Source organism: Ammospiza nelsoni, chromosome 1, assembly GCF_027579445.1.
Source record: "Ammospiza nelsoni isolate bAmmNel1 chromosome 1, bAmmNel1.pri, whole genome shotgun sequence".
Lineage (NCBI taxonomy): Eukaryota > Metazoa > Chordata > Aves > Passeriformes > Passerellidae > Ammospiza > Ammospiza nelsoni.
This window is the reverse complement of record NC_080633.1, coordinates 151,692,649-151,704,823: the sequence shown is the minus strand read 5'-3', so window position 1 is coordinate 151,704,823 and position 12,175 is coordinate 151,692,649. Positions and strand designations below refer to the sequence as shown.

General features: G+C 42.8%; 1 protein-coding gene across 2 annotated transcripts in view; it reads left to right on the top strand.

Moving 5' to 3' along the window:
• Positions 1 to 12,175, top strand: part of TSNARE1 (t-SNARE domain containing 1) — a 472,330-nt gene that overhangs the window by 252,138 nt on the left and 208,017 nt on the right. The gene's annotated exons all lie outside the window — the stretch shown is intronic.

Here is a 12,175-nt window from a genome sequence, read left to right as displayed (position 1 = left end):
GGCTTCAGAATAATCAGAACATATAATTAAGGGCTATACTTTGTCCTTTAATTGGATTGGGCTAATTTTATCAGGATAGATTTTGGGTTGCACTAGAGCAGGAATTGTGATTGAGTTAACAGAGCAAAAAGGGGACAAAAGTTCCTGCTGGGGGCTGGTGCTCTGAGCTTGGGACCTCTGATTGCAAACAGTGATGGCCACATATGACTTAACTCTCCAAGTCAGAAATTTTGACAGTTTTACAGGAGCAGGTCGAGGTCAGTGTTTGTCTAATTTCTGTTGTGGTTCACTGAGCAGAGATGAATGAGCTTTGTGGACTTGTGTCCATTACTAGGGATGAAACTGTCAATGAATATTGTCACACTGAGTATCTTCAGCTGCGAATTGTCATTTTGCTCTTCGAGTGCATCCAGCAGGACAAACTGTAGGGAAAATACATGTTTTGGGGTGTTCCTGGAGGGATGGTAGCAAATGTATTTCTAAAATGAGCTTGTGAGCAGCACCATCAGCTCACTGGAGATATGTGAGAACAGCCTGAGCAGAATCTTGTGCTGGGTTGTCTGGGATGACCCTGCTTGAGCAGGGATGTTGGACCAGATGACCCCATTGTTGTGCCTCAGCCATTCTATGGTTCTGTGATTTTGTGATCTTTTTTGTTTCAAATATAATCTGAGCCTTTTCTGATTTGTCTTTACATTATTCCTGTCCTCCTCAGAGAAAAAAAACTGCATTTAGTATTTGCACATTAGGTAGTGGGGAATGACAACCCCAAAGGTCGCCTCAAGCCCACCAGCTTTGTAAAATCAAGACATGCAGTTGTGTCTCCTTGGAGAGATCTTTATTTATTTTGCTGGTTAAATCCCATTTCTGTGCCACAATCTGATGTCTCTGCACCAAGTTGCACTGGACCACGTGGCCATGATGGGGTGGTTGAGGGGGATGAACTGAACAAAATCACAATCCTAATACTAAAAAAAATAATCTATGTTCATGTATTGTGCAGGGTTTGTATCTGTTGATTTGATCCTGAATACCTTTCTGCCTTATATGAATTTACCTCTGAATAGCTTAATATATGCAATTAATTATTCAGTCAGCTTAAGCAGTTAATGATGTTTAGGCTTTTGCTTCCTGAGCCATTTTTTCCCCATCTCCTCTATCCATTTTGCTTTGCTCTCAAAGATCCCTGTTCATCCTCTAACGAGGGCTACATTCTACAAACATTATTTCAAATGTATTTTAAACATTTCTCCTCAGGGGGAAAATATTTAGGACCGATGGTATTTTGTTTAACATCTCTTTTGAAAGAAATATAATGAAAATGAGGTTTTTTGGACAGCATTGTTCCTCTCCCCAGCTGTATTTGAATAAGCAGATGGTGCTTTTAAATAATTTTCACTGTGTTTTGTTTTTCTGTTTGTTGACCCACATGAGCATATTTCTTGTGAAAGGATTCATCTTGCACATTAAAACTTCCCTGTTTTCTGTAGAAATTGTGGGTACACAGAGGATTTCTTGAGCTCACAGTCACCACAACAAATTTTTTCCATTATATTTTCACAACCAGTGAGTAGCCAAGAAGGTTAAAATGACACATTATTCCTAACTGTCAAACATAACTAATAAAACAAATTTATTGCCAATTTGATGTATAGCATTTGTTGTCCTTTGTTCTTTGGGGACCAGAATGAAGAACAGAGATGTGCAGAACTTGTTTTGTGCAAGTAGATTGGTCTCACTGGGATTTCCAAGTCGCTGCATATCCAGCACCAGAAACATGCAGATTTTGAGCAGCACCGGAGACATTGAAAGAACATCACATCTTGTGATTACACACAACTTTAGAGAAAGTTGTGTACCTGGCAGCTGGTACCAGTTGCGGAACTTTTTCTTAGGAGACGCTGAATTTGCCCTTTTTGCAAGAAAAACCTTCTTCATTGCTGAAGAAATCAGGAAATAAATTCTCTTTTCACCTTGTGTCCTGAAAAAGAGATATAAAATTGTGCCTATAATAGACGTTTTCTTAATGTTCCAATGACTTTTTCCCACTTGTGTGTTTTCCAAAATCTCTTCAGAGGTTTGGGTTAATGGGACATTGTTCTCTGTCGGGAACATCCCTCGAGGCACTTTGCAGTTCACAGTTTCCACCTAGACAGATAACAGCCAAGTCAAAAGTTCACCTGGCTGTTCATTTTATTTAAATGTGTTCCTTTTGCTATTGCTTGCAGATTAAAACCAGAGACGTCTGCAAGGGAGATGTCTCGCCAAAACCTTACATTTTGGATAAAGATCTTTATTGCTTGGAAATGTCAAAATCTGGTAGGACACAGCAGCCTTGACACAAGTGTTATTTCTTAAAATATTGCTTTGAACTGTTATATAAAACCTATTTTAACTTGAACTGTATTGGCAGTGAATAATAGATGCCATAACAGCTTTATATATAGCACTGTAAAATGTGCCATCAGAAATACATGAGCTGAACTGTAATGTGCATTGTCAGTGCTCAGTGCTGGCACAAGCTCTGTCATAGCAAATATATAGATATAATATATGTAATTTACCATCCCATACCTTTCATTTGCACCTGTGGTCATCTGAAAAATGGGAGGAGATAAAAGTTTGAGAAGAAATGGAAAAGCAGTGAATGGGGAACTTCACAGAATTTCAGCTGGTGACTGGAAAGACCTATAAAAAAAGATTGTAAATGCTGTATTGATTCAGAAAGCCTCCCATTATCACCCTCATGGAGACAGCTTCCCCTGGGGTGATGAGAAAGGAAAATGAGGAAAACCTCCCTCAAGGTGGTCCAATAACCATTTTCCTCTCTCATAGCATTTCCCATCCCCATGCTCTGCTTCCAGAGTGGGCATTCTCCTACCTTGGAGAGTGGGACATGTCTCTTCCAATGGCACAGGGGTTGAAACAAAATGATCTTTAAGGTCCCTTCCAACCCAAACCACTCTGTGATTCCATGATATCCTGAGGAAAGCAAAGCACATCCCAGGAACTGCATTTCAGTTGATGCATCCCTCGGCAAAAAAGGAGAGATGGATAGGTTGTGGCAACAGGTGTGAGGAAAATGCTTTTATTTTTAGGAGAGGTTGTTCCCTCTGGGTCGTTGCTGAGAAATGTTGATGTTTATTCCCTATCTGTTTTGAAGAGAAGTGATAGATGCCAGCCTCCACGCCTGTCACTCAAGCCTTTGTAGGCAGACAGAAAATGAAGCACAATAAAAATAAAACAAAAGAAAGCCCCACAGAGTCTGGCAGAGTGTGTTTGTTAGTTCAAACATGTTCCTTGTTCCCTCATTACCGCGTATCATTCCTTGCTGAGGGCTGTTTTCGGTAAAATCTCTCACCGATGGTTGCAGTTTGGAGAGTTTAGTGCAAGCTATATTATACCTTTCATCAGCTTCAATAGTCCAGGGCTTTGACTTATGAGGGCTCTGTCTGTCTCTTCACAGAGGCTCTTTTGACTCACAGTAATGTATAAATAACACAAGATCATGACAAGCACCATCCGTGAACGATCTGGCGCCGTGTGAGTGTCGAGCTCTCCTTGTGACTGCATTGGGGACCCTAATTATCCTGAGCTGCAGAGCTGCCTGCCACGTTGACATGGCCGTCCCTGGGACTGGTATTGAGTTGTTCCCTAAAGAACCAGCTCCAGTATGCTGCCCAGTCTAATTTAAAATGACCCAAGCTGCAGGACTGCTACCATTTATTTCAGGAGACTATTTCACGGTCCAGCAGGCTTCGGTGTTGATGAAATGCTTCCCTCTGTTCTTGCTAAAGATCCCTTTCTCATTCTCAGCTTTTTACACCTAGTGAAACTCTGCTGGACCCTGCAAATAATTCTTCTTCCCCTTTGGCTTTCAAACTCTTCAAATGTTAGCAGTTATCCTCCTCTTCACAAGTTGGTCTCCCTGGCTTTTCAGTCACTTCAGCGCTCTCTTCTCAATTATTTCCCATTTGTTAGTTCTTTGCTCCTGCAGCAGCAGACTGTATATAGGATTTTGGTGTTGTAGCAGAGCTGAACAGAAGAAATGTGTAAAAAGCCCTGTGGATCCAGTTCAGAGATTACAAGTCCTGATGGAAAATTTCTAGATAATTTCTGCACAAGTGAATTAAACTCAGCAAAGACACTATAACGTGTTCATTGCACTTTTTAGTTGTTAAGCATGTCCTGACAGACTTTTGACCCAGATTAGCCAGTGCTTGCCCAGTTATTGCCACAGTTTGAGAGGTAACATTTTCTAGAGGCAGTTTTGGTGCAGGCACACTGTTCAGAGGGTAAGGGGATTTAATGATGTGCATGCAATGAAGTGCAGTTTCAGTGCCTGGGAACAGGCATTTCCCATGCCCTTGCACAGCTGCAGCCCTATTGATTTATGAGTTGATCACAAAAATTTCCTCTAGTTCTCACTGACGTTTAGGGAAGAGGAAGAGCAAGGTGAATTAAGGGTGAATTTTGTGGGAAACTGTGCAAGCCTGAGGGCGAAATGAGGTGTAGTGAAAATCGCAGCTGGCCTCTTTGAAAACTGGAGAAGCCTTAGCAAGCCTGGAGAACAAAGAGCAGCCTATCCCAGTGGAATCCTGCAGTGGCCATTTCCATTGAATATTGATTTGACTGTGCCTCCCTCTCTGTGCCCTTGTGGCCTGTAAGAGACTTCCCTTCATGTCAAAATCACTCAATCTGCACATCTTTAGCATGTTGCTTTCAAACTGCCACTGTCATGCCAGGCACATCTGAAAAGTTTCATTCTATTTAGATTCAGGGGTTCTGTGAGGCTCACAGAATATCCTGAGCTGGAAGGGACCCACAAGGAACATTTATTCCAGCTCCTGGCCCTGCACAGATACCCCAAGAATGTCCCTGAGAGCTTTTCCCAAAAAAAAAAGTTAATTTTTTTGAACTCTGTCAAGCTGGTGCTGTGACCACTGCCCTGGGGAGCTGCTCCAGTGCCCAACCACCCTCTGGGGGAAGAACCTTTCTCCTAATATCCAACCTAAACCTCCCCTGACACAGCTCCAGACTGCTCCCTCAGGCTGTATCACTAAAACAGCAAACACATCCCGCACTGTATTTCCTTCTCTTTCCATTTTCCCACTCTTTATTAAGTGCTACTGTTATATATCAATACACATCCATCCATTCTGTAATCCCAGTACATCCAAGAGAGGCAGGAGATTAAATACCACTGGGTAAGATATTGTGAAGATTCTCTCACCATCTCCTTTCTGCTCACACATCACTTTTGCTGTGACTGCACGCAAAAGTTCAAACTTTTTCTTCTTGCCTGGCTAAAACTGTATTTCTTCCTCTCCTCATGGACATGATTAGAGCTTGTATATTTTTGCAATCAATGTTTCATCAGGGATACGTGTGCAGTCTTGGATATCCCTTTGCAAGACAGCCAGGTTTCAGGAATATATCACAAATCTTTTTTAGCCCCAGGCAATTTCTCATGTCTCAGGTGTAACCTTTTGACTAAACTGTGTGTAGTGAAGTGTTTTCAACTAAATTGGAGAGGTTTCCACTGTGTGCTAGAGATAATTTTCCTTTTCTCACTTACATTTCCAGTGCCTTATCCAAAGCCTGTTAAGTGTCAGGGAGTCTTGCCCTAAACCCTTTCCTTCATGCCCTATTCCTTCAGTGAGCTTGCATGAAGGAGGCAGTAATGAAAACCTGGATTCAGCAAATCCCTTATGTGTGTCTTAAAAGCTTTGCTGAATAGGGATGGACTTTAGAACCTACTAAAAGTGAAGTATTTCCTCTGCAGAAGGAGAAAATAGTGCTGAGACACACATAATTTGCTAACAATCTGAATTTTAGGAAGACACATCTGCATATTTATATCCACAGAAGCTGAGCTGAGTTAAAATCTCCTGTATGACCTGTCAATGTGCATTGATAAGGCAGAGAGCTGGAAAGAGAGAGATCTCCAGTGCTGGTGGTGAAATATTGGTTTTCTTCTGCAAATCCTCCTGCTTAAATGTTAATATTTCTTTGGTGGAAAGAATGTGTTACTTTCCTCCTCCATTTACTGCACTTTTGCCTAAGTTTTAGCCACCAGATGATGACTGTCTCAACAAAGGCAACATCTTGCCCCTATTTCTGTTAGCACAGACAGTACAAACATCAAATGCTTCATCCGCACTGCAATTTCTGTGGCTGTGATTTGCTGCCTCAAAGGGGAATTACCCTCTCACCCATCAGGTTAGAGTGATTCACTCTCTAGTGCTCTGATGCTAATTAATAACAATCGACATCAATAGACATCAACCAGCTGAGATCCTCTAGCAGTGCTCTAAAGAGCTGTCCCAGCAGGTCTGGCTTCTTTTCTTCCTGACTTGAGTGCTGTGCTTTATTTTTTAATTATTTTGGGTGGGGAAATCAGGATTTTCCCCAGTCAGGATGGGGGGGATAACAGCAGGTGAGTCTTAAGTCATGGAAATATAAAAGTTCCTGTTGGCAAAGCCCTGAAGCATCTCAAGAACCACTGGAGAGGGAGTCAGCCCTCTGTCATTAGAGCTCAGCAGAGAGGGAAGTGAACCAAGGATATGGAAAAGACCCCACAGAGGTAACAAGGGAAGAGATGACTGAGAAGGACAATGAAATCCACATTTTACAGCAAGACCTGCTCCCATTCCCTCCTATTTACCAAAAGGTGCCTGGTCCTTTATAAATTCTCCTTGACAGGAATATTCTCCCACATCCTCACAGAAATTAGACTGAAAATCACATTCTTAACATTGTTAACAATGAATGTCAAATTTTAGAGCCTGATGACAAAGACAGTATTAGTTTATGCCCTCTGCACTGTGCAGGCTCATTTAACTCAGGTGTTCTTTAATTATTTTAATTGCTCCTTTATGAAAGAGGATGTTGCAGAACTGAACTGTCTATCCTCACCACCCTGCTCACCGTTTATCTACCCAGTGTCTCCTTTCGTTGTCATTTCTTTCTCTGCACTGAAGTCACCTCTTCCCATCTGCATTGAGGCTCTCAGATGACTCACTTGAGGCAGAAAGACTATTATACTCACCTAGGAGCCATGGAGAATTGCAAATTTTAGTGTTATAATATATTTTCTTCGGTGCAAATTTTTAGCTAGACCCTTGAGCAGCAGGATAAACTCTGGTCTGACCTCAGAGTTGGTCCTGCTGTGAGTGAGAGGCTGGACTTGATCTCTCCTGTGGCCTTTTCAAACCTGAATTATCCTGTGATCTCATGATCCCATTATCTCTCCACCTCCTTTGACTGCACCACTGAGGGCTACCAAAAGTTCATGGGCTAATCTTGCTTCAGTCTAAAGACAAAACATCTTTATTTCCCTCCCTGTGTGAGCTCCTGAGCCTCATTCTCCCTCCTCTTCCATCCATTGTCACCACGGGCAGGAGTTCACGCTTTGCTCCTCTGTTCACACCACATTTGCCATTTATTTGGGGAAATAATTAGGAATATTTTACCCATCAGAAAGGTGGATGTCCCTGGAAGAGAAGTCCTCTGAGGTGACCCTGTGCCATCAATGGGTCTGTATGGGTTTGTCCACAGAAGCTGTGGCTGCCCCATCCCTGGAAGTGTCCAAGGCCAGGTTGGATGGGGCTTGGAGCAACCTGGGACAGTGGAAAGTGTCCCTGCCCATGACAGGGGGTTGGAACAAGATGATCTTTAAAGTCCCTTCCAACTCAAACTATTCTGTAGTTTTGATGCAGAGATATAACCAGTCATGTTTCAGAAGAATTCATAATTCTCTTGTCCAGCAATAACCGGAATGCAGATGTGGTTTGCTCATGTTGGCATCAAAATCTGCATTTTTTGAAAATGTGGACGCTTATTGATATAAAGAAAAAAGTTGAAACATCTTCTGATTTAAGGCTAAAGTATTGCTATTGAAGGATGTGTGGTAGAAGGACTTTAGACCAAAAATCAGCACATTTCCAGACAGTTTTCTGTAATTTCACTCTTAACATCTTCTACTAAGCTGTGAGGGCTAAAATGATTCTTCTGGATCACTCAAAGTGTTCCTGGGAATGTCTATGACTTCCTTCTTTCCAGGTCTTAAACTGCTCCATGGCTTTAAACTGAAAGAGAGCAGGTTCAGATCAGATACTAGGAAAAATCCCTTCCCTGTGAGGGTGGTGAGGCCCTGGCACAGGTTGCTCAGAGAAGCTGTGGCTGCCCCATCCCTGGAAGTGTCCAAGGTCAGACTGGCTGGGGCTTGGAGCACCCTGAAACAGTGGAAGATGTCCCTGCCCATGGCAGGGGGTTGAAACAAGATGAACTTTAAGGGTTTTTACAACCAAAACTATTCCATGATTCTCTGCTGTACCTACAGCAACAAACATCTGCTTATTTTTAACTCTGCCTTTGGAGCTGCTGATTTTTGGAACAAATGTTCCTGAATTTCATCTTTCCTTGTCAGTTCTCCCACGAGGGATAAAAGCTGCCACGGATTTCTCACCTTGCTCCCATTCCCACTTCACAGCTGGAGAAACTGAGACATTGTGGATTGTTTCTCTGCCATTGGAGCTCCATAGAAATGTAAATGCCTTGCTTAAGACCTGGGAAAGAGTCAGGATCAGTGCCAGGATTAAAATGATGCTTGTTCCGTACTTCCATACCCAATTCTCTTCAGACTGTGCTTGGATGAGAGATCCAAACACAAGATCTGGCATATTTAGCTTCTAATTTTTCTCCCTGTTTGAATTGTGAGGCAGAAGGAATGTGCTCTTCAGAAAACACAGTCATCCACTCAGTTTGGATGAAGCTCAAGGAAAACTCTGATCCTCATTTGTAACTGAAGGCAGATTTTCCCTGCAGGGGGGAATTGCTGGGATATGAAATTTCACCCATGATATCATGACTTTATCAGGAGATGCTGGACAGCAGCCTCTCTGAAAGCACAGATTGCTCTGTCAGAGACTGAGAACCTCTGAAAAATCTTCAGTTGTGAGGATGGGGCTGCAGGAATGAGGGCAGGAGGGAAAGATCTGCTCTGTGCTCTTAGACATGAAACACCTGAGGGAAAGCCTACAGGTGAATGTCAGTCGTGTGAGACAAAGTGGTGTTGAGGGGTTAAAAGATGAGTTTTTGGGTGTTGTGGGACTGAGACAGATGTGCACAAGGGACTCAGTGCTCAGAGCTGAGTGCTGGAGGGTCACCCTGATTTTTTAAGCTTTTCTAAGCCTTCTAATGTTTACATTCTTGTAATGAACTTTCTCACGCACTTTATGTTAATAACTTGTTGTTTTGCATTCTTTTATAGAAGAAGAGAAATTTAATGCACTGTTAGTTTATCCAGTGTTCATTGGAGAGGTGGCACTGTCACCCTCCAATCCACTGTCACTTTTGAAAATCTATAAATGTTAGAGTAAAAAATTAAAAGTTCTCTTTTTACCATCAGAAAGCTGCGTGTCCACGTTGTGTTTTTTCATAACCTATAGTGACTTTGATCAGCATGTGCTGATTTTCTGAACTATGCTTTATTGCAAAAGGAATCTTTGCTCATTTTGCCCCTCTCATGGTCCCTGGCAGACCCTTTTCTCTCCTGGAAGTGGTGAGAGCCCAGATATGTGTTGGTGTTGAGGAGGAGGAACTTTGAATCTCATGCAGCAGTGAGAGCTCTTATACGCTCTTTGAAAAGGCTGTTGGTTCCTCATATAGGAAAAAAACTCACTACATCTGCAAGACCAGTGGTTGAAGGTAGCAGCTACTCTCTCTTTGCCTAACCAATTTTAGGAATTGGCCACAAATTCAATGAGTTTGAAGAATTACAGTATCATAGAATTGCTTATGTTGGAAAACACCTTTAAGATCATCAATCAAACCCTAGATCTGACTGCCAAACTCACCACTACACCATGTCCCCAAGTGCCACATCTAAACCTCTTTAAATCCCCCATGGATGATGTCTCCACCACTGTCCTGGGCAGCTGTGCCAGGACCTGACAACCCTTTTGGGAATTTTTTTTTGCTAATATCCAACCTAAACCTTCCCTGGTGCAACTTGAGGCCATTCCCTCTTGTTCTTTGCTTGTTACTTGGGAGAAGAGACCAAACCCCACCTCACTTCAACCTCCTGGGAGGACAGAGGACAACACTGTTTGTGCTCCTGATCCCTTAATCAGTCATCCCAAGCTCTTGGAGTTTCTTGATTGTCTTTCTTATTGCAACTTCATTGCTACCTAGCAGGAAAAAAGTCAATAGTGGACAATAATCTGAGGATTGTAGCAGGATAGGAAGTTTTCTCTTCACATCTTTAGCCTAGAGAGGCAGTGGACTGCTCTAAGTGGGTCTGGTCTGCACATTGGGCTTTATTTTCCTTCAGAATGGAGTCTTTTCAGCTGCTCTGTCATCTGTACCAAACAGGTGAATGAAAGTGCCTTCACAAAACTCCAATTTAACAGGGATTGCATTAATTTGATGGTTCAGTCTCAGACAAAAAAGATCTGCCCAGAATCCCTGCAGCTGAAGGGGGTTGCACCAAGCATCCCATGTGCTCTCCCCACTGCCCAAAACAGACACAACTACACCTGGAGAGTCTCCCTCCTGTGGTTTCCAGGGGTTTGTGTCTTTCTCAACAAAATTCAGGTGAGAGCAGAAGTGACTCTTTATTTTTGTCATTTTTAGCGTAGGGTGGGGGCAGTCAGGAGTGGGAGATCAGTAAAGAGGCAAAGTGAAGGATGTCTTGATCAGCAGTGATTCAGCAGAATTTCATATTTAGTCCTGTTTTGACAGTCTCTATAAAAATCCTCCAAATTGCTGCAAACTTCAGTCCTTCAGCCTGATTTGATCACTGGGTGCTGTGAGCAGCCCAGATCCAAAAGTTGCTCTGTAAGCACCAGCCCCTGTGTTTGGCAGGATCCTTTAAAACAGTCCTTAAAAATGAATTTTCTGGAGCATTTCAGTTGTCACACAAGGTATTTCTCCCCATCCTCTTTTTCCTTGCTAAATGCATCCGAAAATGTAAAGTGGGGATGGGAGGGGTGGGTGGAAGGAAATTGAGAGCAAACCCCATGACTCCTCTGCCTCCCTGATTTCAGCTCATGCTTGTAAATATAAGTCTCAGCATTGGGATGCAAGGACTTTTGGGATTAAGTCTTTCTATCCTGAGTGTATCTGGAGGAAAAAAAAGGAAATCCTGCACCTTTGGTGCTGGTTGCTTAGGAGGGAGTCACCTCCTACTGAAGTCTGACAGGGCTAAGTCGTGTTCCCTCAGTTGTTTCCCCCTGGTGTTCTTTCCAATTTACATCTCTGAGAAGGGTTAAGGAAGGTGACTTCAGGTGTTGCCATTAGAAAGTCAAATTGCAAAAATAAAGCATTAGAAATAAACGCCGCAGCGGAATTGCTGAGCCAGGGAATAAAGAGCTTTAAATGCAAGAAGGGAACTGGCTGTGCATTTCTCCACCAGTCACCTGTCTCCCTGTCTGAGGATTAAGGACTCTGTGTCTTTTAGTCCTGCATCTTCCCATTCAGCTCCAGGTGCTGCTGAATGTCACAATTTTTTTACAGCTTGCCTATTAAGATTTAGAGGAACTTCCTTCCTTTTATTTGGATGGCAGGAGGAAGATTATTGCTTGTTCTGAGGAGAGATCCAAGGAGAGTCTCTCATAAAAGAGTAGATTTTAAATATGGCTGGTATTCCCTAAATAAAGTTCAGGAATTTGGTGAGTGGGTAATTTACTTATAGGGTGGATCCCCAGCTATGGGGAATTGTTACAGATCCACTGACTGCCATGCTGCCAATGAACTGGTCTCTCCTTTTGAATGACTTTCAAACTCCTCCACGGAAAAGCATGAACAGCATTTCTGTCATGCACAGCTTTCCTCTCCCCTGGGTGTTTTTGCAGGAGCACAAGGTATTTTACAGCCACACTCAAACAGATCTTGCCACACTAGATCATCTTTCAATGTTTTCCTGTCCTTGTCCCTCCCTCAAGGTATCATGTAATCCCCTAAATCTCAGGCCGCAGTGGTTCTTTCCTGTTCACCCTGGACCTTTGCTGGGGGGTGGGAAGCAGGCAGATGGAATATTTTAGGATTCCTTGCTGCTGTGTGCTCCCAGAGCTGAGAAGACCTCATGGGATCACGAGCAATCACCATCATTGCTGCAAGCAGAGGGAAGTGCAGAAGGATTTTAGGGCTGGAATCTGTGAAACCCAGAGAA